The sequence below is a fragment of the Rhinatrema bivittatum genome, chromosome 14, assembly GCF_901001135.1.
Source record: "Rhinatrema bivittatum chromosome 14, aRhiBiv1.1, whole genome shotgun sequence".
Taxonomy (NCBI): domain Eukaryota; kingdom Metazoa; phylum Chordata; class Amphibia; order Gymnophiona; family Rhinatrematidae; genus Rhinatrema; species Rhinatrema bivittatum.
Window position 1 is genome coordinate 28,709,093 of NC_042628.1, and position 18,372 is coordinate 28,727,464.

Here is an 18,372-nt window from a genome sequence, read left to right on the forward strand (position 1 = left end):
TTTCTTTAAACCTACTTGAAAGCAACACTTACATCCAGGCAATCATGACACACTCCGTGTTGGAGATTATTTTTCCTTGCTAGCATTTCTTCTCCTAGAGTTACAGATGCGTTACAAGAGAGCAACAAAAGAAATTTAAGAATCCTAGAAAAATAAAAGTTCTAATTCAAATAAGGCAAAATAATTCACTGTGTAAAATTTTGAAGTGGTGCCAGTACTTAACCCAAGACATGTGTAGAATAGGGATGTAAAGGGTAAACATTTCATTTCATTTTTCATTTCCTTTTGGTGTGGGGGGGATGTTTCTCTCTACAAATTTTGTTTCATTTAATGTTTATTTAGTTAAAAAAAAAAACCTAAGTAAACATTAAAATAAACAACCCAAAAATGGAAAAAAAAAAAAAAGAAAAGGGGATTCTGAGACCTCCAGTGCCCATCACCCATCCTTCCCCAATTGGAAAAAGGCTGGGGCTAGGATCTTCCCCAGGCCCACTTATCCGGTCCAGGGGGGATCTGCAGATGAAGCCTAGGGCCAGGCCAAAACCTCAGCCTTGCCTAGTCTGCAGTAAGGTGCCACACTTGGCTTATGGCCTAAGCAAGGCACAGGCTTGGAGGCCTGGTCCAGACGCTTGGGCCTCGGCCTCGGCCTAGGCCCAGAGGTCCAATCCAAATTCCTGGACCTTGGCCCAAGCACAGACCCAATGCCAGGGCCCAGCCTGGAGGCCATGTTCTAATGCCTGAGCTCAGTGCCAAAACCGGGCATGGTCCTGACACCTGGGCCTCAGCCCAATCCCACGCCGTGGCTCGGAGCCTGGGTCCCAATGCCTGGGCTTTAGCCTAGGCCAGGACCCGGACCCAGGCCCAACATTGGGGCCTGGTCTGTTATTCAGGTCTATTGTCTATTAAAGAAGGTTGTAAATGTGTGTTCTATCCACGAGAAGAAACAGCTGGCCTCATTCAAATATGCATGAGGTGGCAAGCTGTAGCAAGGATAAAAGATGCAGTGCCAAAATTTAATGCAGCAAGACTAAATACTATTAGAAATCTTCAACTTCATGTACTCGGTATTTTGTAAATGTTGAAAATACACATTTATTTTTGCTTTTGCGCACACATATACCCATAAAAAAAAGGGGTGGTCTAGGGGAGTTCTGGGACAGGTTTGAAACTTATATATGTAGTTTGCTATTTTAAGACAAATGCATACATTTTCCAACTTACTTGAATGTTTATACACCTGCTAATTACCTGGCATAAGTGATATTAAACATGTTTATTGTGTAGTACCTACTGGGTGCAAGGTCTGGGTACAATGAGGGGAGTTCAGGTTGAATAAACAGGAAGGTCTTGATGACCTGGAGGACTGGGTGAACTGGAAGACTAATTGGTAACCTGGTTAATTTCTTCAAAGTGCACATGTTTTAAAATTGGCTGACCAATGCATGTAAATTGAGACTTATGTAAGTATGTGCATTGAATGCATTGGATATATAGTTTCAATACATTGCATTTATTTGCGTGTTGATAAACATACATATTTTATAATATGCGTATATTATAAAATACTAATGTTGGGGATGCTAGTAAACATTAATTACCAACAGTCAGTAAGAGAATAATCTTTTGTCTTTTATTATACAATATCTTATAACTTGAACAGTGATTAGCAAACAATGCAGAGTAAACCATCAGCTTAGCTCTTCTGAGCCATTACACTCAATTAAATGTCATCGCCTTTAACTTATATACCAATGAGTTAGTTTGTTTGCAAAACAGTTTTCCAACTGGTTGACATTATGATTTTATCTCATATATGCTAATAGGACTGTATTCTTGAAGTCAAATGATTTCTTTTAAATTGAGCCCAGAAAGTAGAAATGAAACTTAATGCTGACCTTTAACATACTTTTTAGGATTTCAACAGCCTTTGATGATCAGTGTTATCACATTGTGCTGTAATTATCTTTCTTCACCACCACCAAACTAGTCTGGCATCATAGGAAACCCTTTCAAAGCACCTTTTCATGAGAGTAAACATACTCATAGCCACATATACATGTATATGCTGCAGCACACAGTTGTTGGAAAGTTATTCTCCCTGTATCAAGACCTTACATTATTGACTCAGAGCCATCAGTAACAAGAATCCTATGGTTCAGATTTCCTCATTTAAAATACCTCTGTATGCAAGATCTTAAGTAATGCACTAAACATCTGGTTACTTTTGCAAGCTGCCCAGCTAGCTGGAACTCATGCTTTCGAACTGCCAAAAAATATGTAAAGACATACGTTTGCTTCTCTGTGTGCTAATCCATTTGAAGAGTATGCCAGATGCAGTTGCATATCTTGAGCTGGTTTGGAAGTTTCCACAAGAAAGCAGGAGAAAACTAAAAGCATAGATATATATATTTTTTTAAATCACTTCTTTCTTTTTATTTTTTTTTCAAGAATTCATTTGTTGATGTTGTGACCAGTCTTGCATTAACAGAAAACAATAGTCTGAGTTTTAGAGGTGTGGAGGAACCAAATTATGTTCTAACAAATAATAAACTTGACATGCATTGTAGAAAGGAAGGGATCAGCTAGCCTGAAGGCTAAGCAATGGTGCTGGCCATCACAGGATGTTTGCTTATTTGATTGGCTGGGAGAGGAAAGGCTTGTGGAGGCAGTATTTATAGGCATAGTCCTTTGATTAGGAGGGAGTCTTAACTATTGCTCAATACCTGCACAGGAAAACCATTCCTGACACAATCCTTATCTAAAGCAGATGGCAAGAGAGACCCTCAGTCCACCTCAGCAAAGACGACTGCAGCAGAAATTTCTGTGGCATGTTATCTCACAAAGATCACCAAGCACATGGAGACAGAAGTGCTAGCATATTGGGCCCCAGAAGGCCGCAGTCTGGCCAGATCTATCCAATGTGGCTCAGTGCTACCTTTCCTGGCCACCAACCGGAGTCCCCAGTGAATGTGTCTTCATTGGGGGAACATCGCTTGCCCTCATCATTCCAGGCTGGCACCAGATTTGATTGAAAACATTGGCCTTTTTTTGACTACCAATCTGCCTTTGCAGGACTTTCCAGAATTTCAAGGTCAGTGGCAAGATGACTGAAAGCATCTTGGAGGTTTTGCTGCCACTTGCCTAGCCACCATGCTCCTCGTGTATGTACCACCTTAGGGGTCTTGCAGCTACTATACACATAATAAAAGCTTTTTGTAAATCTAATAAATGTACAATTCTGGGCAGAAAATAAGAGTCATAACAATTCCTAATCAACAAAATTGTTTCACTCATTCTTCTTTCAAATATGCCTCTCTTAGCATTATATTAAATTGCAGCCAACTGTCATTTAGCTTCAATTCCACCTTTAGATTAAACCCATAGTTCATACTTGAGGTAAGTACCTCGTGGTAATAATCCTGAGGTAAGTAGACCAGGGTAATTATCCTGAGGTAAAAAGCAAGGGATATGTAACCTGGGGGAATTATCCTGGAGTAAGTAGCCTGGGGTAATTAGCCTGGGGTAAGTAACCCAGGGTATTTATTCTGAGCTACTTATCCTAGAGTAAGTAACCCAGGGTATTTATCCCAAGCTAATAACCCTGGGGTTTCTTACCCTGGGATAACTATCACAGGCTAATTACCCTGAGATACTTGTCTCAGGATAATTACCCCGAGTAACTTAGCCCAGGATTATTATCTTTGGTTTATTACCTCAGGGTAAGTTCTATGGGCTAGATTTTAAAAGCCCTGCGCACGGAAATCCTGCTGGATTTACACGTGCAGGGCACTTGCACGCCGGCACAGCTTTTTTGCATAGGCCGTCGGCACGCGCAAAGCCCCGGGACGCGCGTAAGTCGTGGGGCTTCGTAAAAGGGGCGGGAGGGGGCATGCCCGGGGGCATGTCCAGGGTCAGGGGGTGGTCTGGGGTGGGACCGGGGGCGTGGCGACGGTTCGGGGGTGGGCCGGGAGGGCGGTGCTGGGGGATGCTGAGGCGGCGCGCGCAATTTACTCCTGCTTCAAGCAGGCGTAACTTGCACAACCAAGGTAGGGGGGGGGGATTTAGGTAGGGCTGGGGGGTGGGGTAGATAGGGGAAGGGAGGGGAAGGTGGGGGGACGCGGAAGGAAAGTTCCCTCCGAGGCCGTTCTGATTTCGGAGCGGCCTCGGAGGGAACGGAGGCAGGCTGCGTGGCTCAGCAGTGCCTGGCTGCCGATTTTGCGCAGCCTTGCGCGCGCCGACCCCGGATTTTATAAGATACGCGCGGCTACACGCGTATCTTATAAAATCCGGCGTACTTTTGTTCACGCTGGTTGCGCGAACAAAAGTACGTGCCCACATACTTATTTAAGATCTATCTCAGCGGGTTTAATGTAAATGTACAATTGAAGTTAAATAACAATTGACTGGAAATAAATATAATGCTAAGAGGGTCATACTTTGAAAGAAGGGAGAGATAAACATTCTTTTTCTTGATTATGAATTTTATGACTGATATTTTCTACCCAGAATCATACATACATTAGATTTTGAAAATACTTTTATTATGTGTACAGTAGCAGGAATATCCCTAACGTGGTATATGAGGGTCATGACAGCTTTGAAGACTGGCAACAAAACCTCCCATGTGCTTTCATTCATTTTGCCACTCAAGATATTAATATTTAATATTTACCCTGAGGTAATTATCTCGGGTAAATATTAGGAATTCATAACAAATCCTAATCAAGAAAATGAATGTTTTGCAACCTCTTCTTTCAATATTTGACCCTCTTAGCATTATATTAAATTGCAGCAAATTGTCACTTAGCTTCAATTTCACCTTTAGATTATACTCATGTTACTTACCCCAGAGTAAATAACTATGGGCATTTAACCAGGGTATTTATCCTGGTGTAAATACCCATGGTAATTAACCTGGAGTAAGCAATCCTTGATATTTATCCTGGATTTATGTAAGGGAAGTCTTGCCTCACAAACGTCCTACTTTTTTTGAAGGGGTGAATAAACATATGGACAAAGGTGAACTGGTAGATGCGGTGTATTTGGATTTTCAGAAAGCATTCAAAAAAGTCCCTGATGAGAGGCTTCCAAGGCCGGTGCATCCAGTAGGCGAACCTCGGCGGTCACCTAGGGGGAGCCGAAGAGCAGCCACGTGGTGCCACAAGCAGGGCCTACCTCGCTCGTGGCAAAGAGAAATAGAGACTGTGTTCTTCTCAGGGCCATGAGCAATGCACTGCTCATGGCCCTGAGAAGCACACAGTTGGCACCAAAACAGGGGGGGGGGGGGGCAGCACAAGGGTCGCCCAGGGTGCCCAATACCCTTGCACCGGCCCTGGAGGCTTCTAAGAAAACTAAAATGTCATGGAATAGGAGGCGATGTCCTTTCGTGGATTGCAAACTGGTTAAAAGACAGCAAACAGAGAGTAGGATTAAATGGTCTGTTTTCACAGTGGAAAAAGGTAAACAGTGGAGTGCCTCAGGGATCTGTACTTGGACCAGTGCTTTTTAATATATCATAAATGATCTGGAAAAGGGCATAACGAGTTTGTGGATGACACAAAATTATGCAGAGTAGTTAAATCTCAAGTAGACTGTAATAAATTGCAGGAAGACCTTGTGAGACTGGAAGATTGGGGGTCCAAATGACAGATTTAATGTGGACAAGTGCAAGGTGATGCATATAGGGAAAAATAACCCTTGCTGTGGTTGCACAATGTTAGGTTCCACATTAAGAGTTACCACCCAGGGAAGAGATCTAGGCATTGTAGTGGATCATACATTGAAATCTTTGGCTCAGTGTGCTGTGGCAGTCAATAAAGCAAACAGAAATTTAGGCATTATTAGGAAGGGAATGGCAAATAAAATGGTGGATGTCATAATGCCTCTGTGTCGCTGCTGCAGCAGCAGTGTGTTAGAAGGAGTGTTGGGAACACAGCAGGCAGATGCAGTCACTGAATGCAGCTGGATGCTGGATGTTGGTTCCATTGCTGTTATTTGAGGCACAGGAGGCAGATAGGCATGGCAGCTACAAGGCCTTCAAAATGTTTTCATTAATCATTGCCACTCACATTGCAATTCTGGAAACCCATGCAAAGGCAGATTGATTTTCAGGAACACTAGCTTTTCCATCTAGTGCCGTGACAACCTTGAGCAATGAGAGCTCATGATTTCCCCTGTCATCGAAGACTCTTTCGCTGGGCATACTACTTGGTGGTCAAGAGAGACAGACTGAACCACTCTAGCTAGGGCTGGCCAGATGCTGGACTTGTGGACTTGCCAGCACATCTGTGTCCATGTTCTCAGTGGTCTCTGAAAGATAGCATGTCACAGAAATGTGTCCTGCCACTTCCTTTGCTTGGGTCAGCTATGTTTGTTTCTTCCCAGCTGCTTTTCCAATTGTCTGTTCCAGAAGTGCAACATTGCATTGACATTTTACAGTGGAGGAGGGAATGTGGTGTGAAAAGTCCTAGTCTCTCTGTTACCTGCTTTTCCAAAGAGTCCAAACAGTGCAGGACCTCAGCTCTCATTCCCTCTTCCTGTTGAAAGCTCTCCAACCTTTCTAACAGGATGTTTACTTTGGGTAGGACATCATCCAAGGTGGTGCTTCTGGCACTTAGCTCCTCTGTGGCATCCTTAAAGAGCTTCGGGATTTTCACCATCTCTCTCATGACTACGCAGTCATGATGCCTTAGGGGACACTGCACACCTATCTCCATTTCCAGAGATAGATTATGAAGGGGTATCTGTGGCTCCACGAGGTAGAATTCCAGTGGGTTCCCACATTTTGAATGAGACGTTTGTGAGGTATCTCTAAATTGTGCGGCTCTTCACGGTGAAGCTACCCTGCCTTCACATTTCTCTTGAAGTGCCCAGCTATTCTCCTATATTTGTCTAACTCATACAGGTAGATATTCCCTGGGCCCCAGCCCCCAGCCCCAGGGCTTCCTTTATATGACTAAATGCACATGGGAGCAAAGTATCATACACCCTGATACTTCCATCGGTTATTGCCTTTAACAGATTTGCGCCATTGTCAGTCACAAAGAATCCTGCATTTTGACTTGGGGCCATCTGGTCCAGCTGCCAGCCCTCAAGCATCTCTCTGATGACTGCTAAAATAGTGGCTGATCTATGGGCCTTGTGCACCAGGTGGGTACAAAGCAAAGCCCACCTGCAGCTTGATACTCCATCGCTAGTGACATCTGGACAAATGCTTCACTCTGATACGTTCAACTACGTTGTCATTCTGGTTTCCTTGGTGACACATCCTGGCATTTTGTGAGATCATACATGAGTCACAGGCAAGGGCTGGTGGCTGCAATGGGGACTCCCACATGACCAGCCACAGATAGCTCCATGAAGTTGAATGGCTCCATTCACTTTAATGAAGCCGTTCAAGTCTATGGAAGCTAAATGAATGAAATGAATGACATATATTTTATTTATGGGAAGTGACCCATTCAGTTTTGGGGTCCACGAATGAAATAACAGGGGCTTATTTGGTGTGGATTTAACATTCGTTTTAAACGAATGCACATCCCTACTCTGTGGTAATCTGGCGGGAGCTGCAGACTGTAGTCCCTGTCCAAGGGCTATCATCACAGCAATGGCTGTGCTAGGTGGGGGAGGGGGAGATAAACTAAGGCAAAGGCTGAAAAGAAAAGAGCTGCCACAATACATGAATGCAATTTTATGTATTTAAAGTTGATTGCAAGCCACTTCGATTTTAATTAGAAAGACAATATCATAAGAAATAAAAATAAAAACAAAATGATAACATTTAAAAAGTATGACATTTTAAGGAGCAAGATTAGAAAGAGTAACTGCTTTAGTTTAATTGTATATTTTTTTTTTTTTTAGAAAAACTGAGAACAAATGACAAAGAATGTGCTACATTTTTAACTAGTGCATTACTGCTCATTGTCTTTCGATGAAAGCATCAGGCACGTACTACCTCTTTTTTCTTTACTGCAGAGCATGTTTGCCTGGTATATTGTGTAATTAATTGCACGTCTATTGCAATATGGTGTTTACTTACAAAACACCCTGGGCCATGTCAGTGATTAACCACTTTCCTTGATATCTGTCTAAGTGCTAATTAAAAGTAAATATGCTGCACCTTTCATAGAAAGACACAGACATGCACACATCAACAGAACTCGGCTGCCGGTTTTTGATAAAGATATGGATAACACCTTAAAAACAGTAGCAGAAGAGCGGAGGGGGTGGGAAGAGAAATTAAAAAAAAATTGAATGCTTTGTCTCCTGCAAGGCTGTGTGAATCACTTTTGCAAACACATACACACAAAAATGATTCGTTTCTGTGCTCCCACGGAAAGAATGAAAAAAAAGTTGTATCTTGTCTGTCGGTGGCAGAACTTTGCCCATGCCATTATGCAGTGAAATGACTAAAATTGCACTTTGATTTTAATATTAAAACCAATTTCCTTCCCGCGCCCCCCCCCCCGGATCTTTACAGCAGAGTTGAATATTTTGACAATGAAGCCAAAGAGCTGCAAGAAGCATTTGCAGATGGTTCATGTTTCCCATTAAGTCTGTGAGCTGAGATTTTGCTTTGTTTTCCAAAAAAAAACACCCTCTGTAAATGCATCACACAAAGGAGTACGACATGAAAACTTGCCCAATATGTGCAAATTATAATTTCCAAACCAGTGTATCTCAACAGTTTCAGGGACGAGCAATGCCATGCTAACAAAACTAATTGCATGTCCCTCTTGAGCATAAAGAAACGAGAGCTCATTTAATGGGTATTACGGCAGTCAGAAGGTTCTGATAGAATTTAAACAAAATAAATCTTTCAGAACCTTAGGAAATAAGCTGCATCTTGGCCTTGGTGTATCCACAATGATACATTTATAGGAATGTTTTACAAGCTGCCTGGTGATCCAGTCCCTAAATGGAGATTTTAGCTCAGGCCTAACTCGTACTTAAATCCTAATGCATTTCTGTATCTGTAACGCAGATTTCAGATGGAAGCTGTAGGACAACAAATCCCACAATGCACTGGAATGCAAGGGCTTGTTACAAATCCTGTCTTCATAAATGGGGGTCACCTGCTTTGAGTAGTTAGCATGGGCTTACATCTTCTTTGTGTACGGGTGCAAAGGGGGATTGCAATACAGAGACCGGGTGCCCTGCAGTCTCCAACTTACCTGCCACTGGGCCAGCAGCAGGAGAACCAGATTGCTTATGGGTCACTGATTAATCGCTTGGTAAAATTACCAGCAGAAGAAAGACCAAGTATCAAGAGTAGGAATAGGAATATTTCCTAATAATTAGGAATAGGAATATTTAGGAATAATTAGGAATAGGAATATTTCCTAATACCATGTTTTTTTGTAGACATTGTTTTTTGGTCATTCATTTTTTTCTTCTATTTAACTGCTATTTATAAAGCTCTATTTAAAACATTAAGACTTTTAGACATTTAAGACATTGTTTTTTGTCATATATATTTTTCTTCTATTTAACTGTTATTTAAAAAGTTCTTCGTTATATGTAATTGCCCCCAAGCAAGTTTTTCAACTGTTCTCTGTAAACCGATTTGATTTGCATATAATGTAAGAAGATCGGTATATAAAAAAACATAAATAAAATAAATAAGATTCCCCATTCGGCTTGCCAGTGTATCACTGGCAGGAATGGAGGTGAAGACAGGAAACACTAAGCTGCTACTATGCCTCTCCTGTCAACCCTCCTTGTCCTCACTTTCAAATCTTTCTCATAGTTTATTTCCTAGCTGCTGGAAAAATCAAAGCGAATGTAAGTAATGCTATTAATTTATTTATGTTTGCTTTTATGTGCACATTAGTTTATAGGGGTGTGCATATTTTTTTTTATGTTTTGCAGGTTTTTTTAGGCAGGTGTTTCTGAGTTGTGTTTTATTTCATTTTTTTTTTGTTTGTTTTATATCAGTTTATTTTTTTGTTGTTGTTTTTCTGCGCACAATTTGCAAATAGGGTGCACAAAATTATTTTGAACACACTATTTGCATAATTGTGGGGTACAGTTTGCAAACTGCATGCACACAAATAGAAAACAAAACAAATGGTTTTCAAAGGCCACTGTTCTGGAGTATGCTGACACTGCTTAAAACCGGGCATCTATGCCTTGGCTTGGGGGCCACCCCAGACTTACCCCTCCCCCCCCACTAGCATGTCCATTTTGGGACATGGCTGATGACATGCAGGGTGCTCAGCATTCTTAAGCCTTCAGATTAGCTCCTGAAAGGTTAACTGACATCAGACTTTGGCTGTTATTGGCTATGGCTAAATGAGCTGATAGCGGTAGGAAGGGATGGGGTAAATGGGAAATTTTAAATGGAGCCCACTCTAGCATGAGCTCTCTTGCACCTTGAGGTCCCCATATATGATAAATAAATAAATGTAAGTGCAGGTCACGGTGCAGTATTAAGGGCATAAAGCCCAGCTGCTTCTGCATTCTGGGAGCATAAGTTAAAGGTCCGTAGATTTGGGAATTCAGCAATGCTTTGATCTGCATCAAGCTCTTTCATTCAGGCCTTTGCCTCATCTGTTTGGTAAATATCTGTTAGGAGTTATAGAGTCCTTGTTTTGCCCAATTACAAATAAATAAATTATATATACAGTGTGGATACACACACATAATTCAGCCATACCAAACTACTTCTCTTGCTTTCCCTCTCTTCCATAGCCATTTGAGGTATAGTGCATATGAATTCCAAGTTTCTTTCTTTCACACATGCCATGACCCCACACATCAGTCATTATCAACCCATATGGACCCCCTGACCAATTGGTTTTGAAAATCTCTGTCCTGTACAGATAGTCTTGCTGCGAAGAAAGCTCAAAGGAAGTCCATTCTCTTCTCCTCCCCCAGTTTTTCATGTTCACACCAAGAAGTGTGGCAGTGATGAGAGTTTAGTCTCAGTGCCATGCTTTCTGTAGCAGATGCTTGAGACCACAAGCTGGAAAAAAAAATGCACCAAATGTTGACTCTTTCAATGTAAAATTAGCTTTGGGGATCAGTGGAAACCAAAAGGCCTAGGAAAACAATCGCACAAGCTCATTTCAATTTAAGTCTTCTCCTGTTTTGTGACTACTTAGATACTAAGGGCCTCATTACTAAGCTTTATTTTCTCCATAGACTCAGAATTGGAGAAAAGCCTTTAGTAAATCAGGCCCTAGTTTTTGGCCCCTTTAGAATAACACAGAAATCAAAGCTTGTTGAGAAACTTTAACCAATTAATTAATGATAAATCAGGTTTATTTTTATTACTGTTACTAATCTTTGAAGTGTATTATGAGCAAGGTTTGCAGGATTGTAAATGAAGAATGGTGGGTAATGAAGAATTCTCTTTTCCATTACAGAAGGATTTAGGCCACTTAAATGCGTATGATAATGCATGGCAACTGCATATCTCTGCAGACTCAGTGAAAATAATAAGCCTCTCAGAGCCCAGAATAAAATGGAGAATGATTGGGGGAAACAGAAAAATGCTTCAGCATATTGACTAAGAAAAAGATTTGGCAGTATTATTGCAGAAAAACTCCCAAACTTTTATGTCCACTGTGTGGCTGAAGAAATGCAAACAGGATGAAAAGCTGGATAGCTTCCAAAAATACAAAGCAGGTGATATAACTTATGTATGAGATTGTTTAAAGCGGTGGGAAGATGAGAGGTGTCTGATATTTGTTATGTTATTAGATATATTCTTATTATGTAATATGTTATATTTATATTTCCATGTATTATTTTAATTAAATGTTTATTATGTGATATGCTTTGTTTGTTGGTTGTTTTACAGTATGGAGGTCATTTTCAAAAGGATTTAATTGAATACAATTGAGATGTGTATAAATTGCCTTATGAAAATTGCTACCTAATACATATAACTCCTTTGAAAATTCACTCAATAGGGCTGAATTTTCAAAAGGTTTTACATGCATAAATAGGCTTTTGAAAATTGCCATGATATATGCTGCTTTTATATGCATAACTCCTTTGAAAATTCACTCCTATCAGGGTAACATTCAAAGGAAAATGTAAATGTAAATATAACATTCTATTTTAGCAATTTTCAAAAGCCCATTTACCCAAGTTAAGTGCACTTAATATGAGTAAATCCTACTAACAATTCAACAGTAAATTTTGTAGTAATTTTCAAAGACTTGTTTAAAAAAAAAATAAATTATTTATTTAGGGCCTGTTTTCAAACTGTTTCGTGCGCCAGGCCTATTTCAAAAAGACCCGGTGATGCGTGTAAGTCCCGGGGCTTGCAAAAAGGGGTGGGGAGGGGAAGGGGCAGGGCGGGGTCAGAGGTTCCTGGCACTGCGGCCATTTGCTGCTGTGCTGGGGATCGTGCACCGGCAGGCGCAACTTATTTCAGCCCCAGGGCTGAAGTAAGTTTTAAAACAAAAGAAAAATGAAGAAAAAGGTAGGGGGGAAAAGGTGGGGGAGGTAAGGGAAGGGAAGGTGGAGTGGGGGGGTAGGGAACGGAGGAAGGCAGCATGGCTCAGCGCGGGCTCGGCGCGCAAGGTGCACAATCGTACACCCCCTTGCACGCGCCGACTCCCGATTTTATAACAGGCACGCCTACAGGTCATAAAATCTACCCCACTGTGGGCTGAATTTTCAGAAGGTTATGCGTTAACATGTTAAGGCCCTTGAGCTTGAAGAAGAGGCAACTGATATGGGGTATGATAAAGGTTTAGAAAGTCATGAATGATATGGACCAGGTAAATAGGGAATGGTTATTTACTCTTTCAAATAGTGATAGGACTAGGGAACACCCCGTGAAACTAGCAAGTAGCAGATTTAAAATAAATTAGAGAGAGCAATTTTATCACTCAGCACTCAACTCTACTGTAGGCATTAAACATAGCTGAGTATGAAAGGAGTTTGAACTAGGAAACCCACTGCTTATGCCTGGGAGTGAGCAAAAAGAATTGGATCTACTCTTTGGGATAGGCTGAGTACTTTCTAATGACCAGTTTTGACCATGGTTGGAAATGGGATGTTGTGCTCAACAGTGGACTTGTGATCTGATCCAGCAGGACACATCTTGCATTTTTATGTTCATTTCAGGACCAAGATAATATTGCCACAGCATGTAAACACGGAAACAGGAAATATTGTTGTAAAATCCAATCTATTGTCACCTTAAAGATAAGAGCAACCTTCTTGCATGTTTAGACTTGTGAGATGAGTCACATCGATTTCAGCAGAAATACTTTACTTGACTGCAGTATCTGTTTTACTTGCATTCCTTTGAATCAACAGTTTCTTCCTTAGATTGCTGAAATGTTAGATATCCTTTGTTTCCAGGTGTTCATATTCCATTCTCAAACAGTAGTCTTATTTCTTCAGACTGTTATGATCGGGCGCGCTGCTTTATGTGGCCCACAACATGCTACCAGAATCTTTTCCAAATCCTGTTTTGATCATTTTGACCTGATTAATTATTCTATTAGGCATGATTACATTTCCTTTTCATCCATCACTGATTCCTATCTATTAAAAACAGTTACATACAATAATTATACGTCTGGTGATAAAAATTAATGTTTCATGATATAATTGCAAATTATTGCTACATATCTAGCATTTTCTGTTCAATGCATTTGAAAGTACAGCCATCTCTCACAGAGATTCACCTAAATCAAATTACAATTTTGTCATGAAATTTTCTAATTAAACTCTAAATTATTCCTTTAGCACCAACATATCTTTTGTTTACATGTTAAATGACCTTTGGATAGCTGCAAGTTTAATTTATATTCTTTATTAATGTTCTTTTAGCACACAGTTTTATTAGATTTAGTACATCATGAATTTAAAGATACCCATTAACAATTTTTCATTCGATTTATCACCCTCCTAAGTCCCAGTCCTGTCTATTGCATTTATAACAGTATTGGGGCCTATGCACTAAAGCTGTACTACATTTGGAAGGAGACCTTTCAAATTTAGCATCAGCAGTAAAAGAGGTTTATCATCATGTACATCAACAAATGTTGATAATAAGGCCCAGAGTGATTTTCCTATGGAAATAGATTCCAGAATCATTGACTATGGGAGTGGTAATACTGTTACGTTAGAAAAAAAGATAACTCCCTATTACTGTGCTAACTAGCCAAAGGTCTCAGGACAAGGATATGTGTGTGCTGGGGGAAAATAGAGGGGTAGAATTAAAATAAAAAAATGGATGCTTCCTTTTAAGATACTGGAAGCAGAGTACTCCCTCTCTCTGCTTCTTCTACGCTGGCATTGAATTAAAAAATGTCTTGCATAATTTTTAAAAAAGTGTGTACTGTAAGCACAACAATATCATAATGCCTTCCTCCTCCTCGGACAAAATCTTTCTAGGTAATGATCAGATTGAAATTGTTGTATCACTTAGTATGATAAAGGCTAAGTAGGTCATTTTCATTTTTATGCAAATGTATTAAAAGGAGGCGATGCCCATTCCATTTAGACTGGTGTGGTCTACAGACTGCCAGCTCCGACAGGAAGTAGACAGAGATCTGGCCAAAGACTTCCAAAAGGAGGGAAGGAAGGGAATGGTTGGAGATTATAATGTCAGATGTGGACTGGAGTATCCCTTCTGGACAATCTATAAGAAAAGGATTGTGAACAACAGCCTTCGAAGGACTCTTGTCAAACAATGCTGATGGAACCCATGAGGGGAGGGTGAAATACTGGACCTGGTACATACAGTGGGCACTATCTCTAATGCCAAGGTGGGTGCTCACCTGAGCACCAGTGATCATCAAACATTTTGGCTTGATAATAATGGCTAAGGCAGAGGGACATCACATGAAGCTCAAAGTCCTGGATTTCAAAAATGCCTACATTGATAAAATGGGGGAAGTACCTTGAAGGGAAACTAGAAGGCAAGTCGAAGTTGGGTAAAGAGGAGCAACAGTGGACCAAGCTAAATGGAGTTTTAAAAAAGGCAGCACATCTTTACGTAAGAAAAGTAAATACAGGTAAGAGGCAAAGGAAACTGGTATGATTCTCCAAGGAGAGGTGACTGACAAAATAAAACAAAAAAAAAAGCAGCATTCAAAAAAGTACAAAGGATCTCAAAAAGAACATGGAGGAGAATTTTAGGGATGTGCATTCTTTAAAACAATTAAGAAATCCAAATGGAATTGGGCAATTTTTTTTTAGTTTATTTATTTATTTAGATTTATATTCTGCTTTTCACATTTTTTTTTCAGCATTTCAAAGCAGTTCATGGATAATGAATATAAATGGTCATTACACCAAAACAAAACAAAATATTTTGTTTGCATTCATTTACATTTCCCATTATGTCTATTGGTCAAACCAAAACTGTTAATAGCATTTGCTTCTAGTGCTACTAACATAGAAACATAGAAATGATGGCAGAAAAGGACCAAAAAACCCATCCAGTTTGCCCAGCAAGCTTATGGTAGCATTAACCGTTAGAGATGCGCATTGGGTACCTGATCATTCCCACTTTTGGTTTTGTGTAGCCACGGGAAAAGTTTGTATTCCCACAGATCGGCCTTTTTTTTCCGTATAGAATTGTTTTCAGTTTAGCACGCACTAAAGGGACCACCAGGGACTTTAGGCAAGTTTTTGGGGGGTAAGGAGGGTGGGGGATAGTTAATAATTAGATATGAAGGGTTGGGGTAGGTTTGGGTTTGTTTTTTTCTGTGTGCCCTTTCCCCACCCCAAAATGATAAGAAAACCACATGAAATTTCATAGGGTTTTTTCTATCATTTTCAGGGACCCCCGATACATGACGAATTATGAAATATCGTACGATATTTTAATTCATCATAAAAACGATGCACATCCCTACTATGGGGGAGACCATACAGGTCTCCCCCATAAAGATATCATCAGGTGGGTGGCATCTGCCTTGCAAGTTACTCCCATACTTATTTTCCCAAACTGTTAAAGTCAGGGCCCTTGCTGGTTTCTGTCTGAGTCCAATTCCCCTTTATCTGTTGCCGTTCAAGCAGAGAGCAATGTTGGAGTTACATCACAAGTATAAGGCTTATTGGTTAAGGGTAGTAACAGCCGCATCAGCGAGTTACCCTCATGCATATTTGTTTTCTCAGACCGTAAAATTCATGTCCTTGTTGGTTGCTGTGTGAAATTAATTCTCTTTTTCCTCTTTTCCCCTGCCGTTAAAGCAGAGAGCAGTAATGAGTTGTAGCAACAGTATGAAGGCTTATTGGTTAAGGGTAGTAACCGCCACACCAGCAAGTTACCCCAGTGCGCTCTTTTCTTCATTTCCATTCGCTAGTCTTTAGGGATCCACAGTGTTTATCCCATTACCCCTTTTGAAATCCATCACTGTTTTTGTCTTTACCACCTCCACCAGAAGGGCATTCCAGGCATCCACCACCCTCGCCATCAAGACACATTTCCTGACGTTGGTTCTGAGTCACCCTCCTGGGTTTTAAAACAGGCCCAACATTCAGGTACTGGGTGGGTAGGAGGGCCTAAGGGGCAGAGTGGCGGCATGGGGGGAGATGTGGTAGAGAGCAAGGAGGCAGTATTTTTAAAATATTTACCAGGGAGGAAAGGGAGAAGGGCTGGCGGGCTGGCATACATAGTTGTTTTTTTTTTTTTTTTTTACATTTATAGGGGTTTGATGGGGCTTCTGGCCAGTGGAGGTAGGAGGTGAGAGTTGTGATATTTGTGGTGGTGGTGGTGGTGGGGGAATGGAGCCAGGTGGCTGTTATCATATTAAAGGAACTTCTTTAATAAGATAATGAATTACAAAGTACCTTGTAACCAATTACTGTAATTATGTACCTTAACAAGACTTTATTAAAAGAGCAAACTCTGCTGTAGGAGGGTAGAGAGAGGGCTAGTGAAAGAGGGCCTTTAATAGTTGAGATTATCAGCAAACACAAATTTTCCTGATGTGCACTTATTGAGAGCTTTTCTAATCCACCACAAAATTAAGTGTTCCCCCTACTTTTCTAGAAAACAGTGTACAATCCATCTTTTTTTTTAATTAATGCAGGGTCCCACTCCCCCTCAAAAAAAAAACCCCCACTGTAATGACTCTGTCAAATTCCCATCATGTCACAGGGAAATGGGAGGAAGAGAGGAGGGCAATGTGGTAACAAAGGCAGAAGGAGAGGGAAAGTTTTGTCTCCTTCTTGAAAGTAGATCTTTTAGTACTAGTACAGGGGTAGGCAACCCTGGTCCTGGGATGCCACACACAGGTCTGGAGCTCAAGAGATCCACAATGAATATGCATGAGATATCCTGGATATCCTGCAAAGCAGACCTGTTGTTGCCACTCCAGGATTGATGCAGCAGCATCACCCAAGCCTGCACAGAGGAAGAGGAAGACCCGTAATAAATCTGAGGAGTGAATGCACTCTACAGTAAAAGAGGGCCAATCTTTGCATTCACTTTTGTTAAGTGTAGAGGAAAGATAATGGGGTACTTTATAAACAGGGGCATGTAAAGCAAGAACATCCATTAGCATGCTCTTGAGCAGAGAATGCCAGTTCTAGCCTGGTGACCACATCCCTTTAAAAATGGCGGATCCTTGATTTGAAATGCCACATAATGAAGCAATTTGTTTCCTATTCCAGACGCGCATGTAAGTTAATTTCATACAGCTTTTCAATTTGGAATGTACTGGACACTTATAGCATGTACTTCATGTTTTTCCTTTAGAAATATGAACCCCTGACGAAGTTTACGAAACTCCAGCGGTGTCGGGCAGTTCATTGAGCATTCGCTGAGTAATGTTGGCGAGTGTCTCGCTTCAAGCGTTTACCTGGAAGGATACGTTTCATAACAAATCTTTTTTCATGTAAAATGATGCTGGAGGGATAATATTCTCCTCTATAAAGAAAAGTTAAAAAATTTGAAAAAAAATGCATACAATACTTGTTACTTTAAAGACTGTGGCAATTGAGAAACAACGCAAATCACCCCATGATTAAGCATATTGAGCAAGCACTACAAACAATGAGTGTTTTGAACGTTAAAATGCTTTCACAGCCTAAGTGTGCAAGTGCTCATGGATGAGGGTTTAACACGTTGTCTTACTCATTTCTATATGTGATTATTTTCTATTTTTTGGTGACCACATCTGTCAATCAAAAGATCAGTAGCATCAGCAGTAGTAGCAACAGAAAAGCCCTAAACAGGAGAATAAATGCCCCTCTCCAGCCTCTTCCTCCAATGAGAAGGCAGACCAGCTGTCCCCAACCCCTGTCAGTTGCAAGCCACTGTGGAGCAGATGGGGTGTTACCACATTATTGTCCCAATGTTGGAGGTATGCAGCATAAGAACATAAGAGGATGCCATACTGAGTCATACCAAGGGTCCGATCCATCAAGCCCAGCATTCTGTTTCCA